This window comes from Brachyhypopomus gauderio, chromosome 1, assembly GCF_052324685.1.
Source record: "Brachyhypopomus gauderio isolate BG-103 chromosome 1, BGAUD_0.2, whole genome shotgun sequence".
NCBI classification, from domain to species: Eukaryota; Metazoa; Chordata; class Actinopteri; order Gymnotiformes; family Hypopomidae; genus Brachyhypopomus; species Brachyhypopomus gauderio.
Window position 1 is genome coordinate 37,816,036 of NC_135211.1, and position 1,812 is coordinate 37,817,847.

A 1,812-nucleotide genomic window follows, 5' to 3' on the forward strand; every position below is an offset into this window, starting at 1 on the left:
GTGGAGTTTTAATTTAGTGGAGTATTAATGTAATGTGTTGTGGAGTTTTAATCTAGTGAAGTATTAATCTAGTGGAGTTTTAATCTAGTGGAGTATTAATGTAGTGGTGTTTAATTTAGTGGAGTATTAATGTAGTGGCCTATTCATCTAGTGGAGTATTAATCCATTGGAGGATTAATGTAGTGGAGTTTTAATGTAACGGAGTATTAATCTAGTGGAGTGTGTAACCCAGTGGAGTGTCCTGTGTTAATCTCGCGGTGGTAACACAGTGGAGGATTAACACAGTAGTTTATACTGTGGTTGTACTGGCTGGTGAAACCATGTCGGTGTAAAGCATTTCCAATCGCCATTGTGTATGAAAAGTACTACACAAATAAACTCGCCATAGTACTCCTTGAATATTCGAAAATATAACCCTAGATAGCTGTACCTGAATTCGCTAAATTATTTTATGGCAGCAATTATTAGAGAAACAGTTTGTCAGTTGGCCCTTAAAGTGCCTTCCTGCACTTTCACCAGCAGATGGTGCAAATGTGCGTATAATTTGAGACTCAGAAACAAAATGGAAATGCATGGAATTCGTCTCTTACCCTCAATAGCACGCATTTCACAGCAGAAAGTATACTTTACAAATGGTTTTGTGTACTTATCAGACAAGAGCACCTCATCATGATACAGTAGTTCAACTATCAGACAAGAGCACCTCAGTATGATACAGTAGTTCAACTATCAGACAAGTTATGAAAAGGAAACTCCTCTCTGCTGCCCCTAAAGTGATCGATCACCAGTGGTTGGCGCCAGAGCGAACTAGTAACTCATTGAATCATAGATGTAGATCAAAGATAAATAAGCGTGAGAAATCGGATGTATGGTGTGTGAAGACATGTATGCGTGTGTCTCACGCTCATTGCGTGAGAGTTGGCAACCCTGCTAACACTCACCTCTACTGGTCACCATATCTTACCTCAGTGTAGTTAACACAGTGCATTGTGGGACCTGCAGCTTTTTACCCACATCCACAAGCTATTCCCTGTCTCACATTTCACCTCATCTAGTGATATTTAACACCCGTGTGCACTACCGCAGGTATTGCCCAACCTGTTTTATTGCCCCACTAGGCAGTATGAGCCTCTGTGTGTTCACTATCAAATGAACCCAAACATTTGACTGAGTCTCCATGTGATAAACTAACCAGCAGTGTTGTGCCAGTTCACAGCTTTTCTGAATTAGTTCAAGTTCAGTTCATTTTACTTTTTTCGTGAGATATTCAAATTAATTTTTTTTAATTGCAGTGCATTCTCTCACTCTCGTCATTGGTCTCTCTCTCTCTCTCTTTCTCTCTCTCTCTCTCTCTCTCTCTCTCTCCTCCAGCTATCCGCGCTCTCGTCGTTGCCTGCTTCGCGGCGTTGCTATGCCTACCCCGCTCTGCTGCAATTCATCACGGGTAACGTAGTGCGGAAGCCAGTATGTTATTAACTTGCCAGTATGTTGACTATTCTCAGCCGAACACTACGTTGCCCACAATGCATTGCGCACACAACGTCTAAGCCTTTTCTGTCTGGTGATACATGGTTTTAGTGGCACCAGCGAGAATGCAGGAGGGAGGAACTTTCTCTCCTTTCAGAAGAGAAAACAGATGTCACTCAGTTTTCAATGGAAAACAAATTCCAACGTTCATTTACAGTGATGTCTGCCGTTCGTGACACATAATGAGTGTGTTCAATGAACTCGTTCACACACAACACTGCTAACCTGGCATGAGTGATGGTGTGGCACTTAAATGTCTATTCAGTTCTCTAATTAAATGAATAA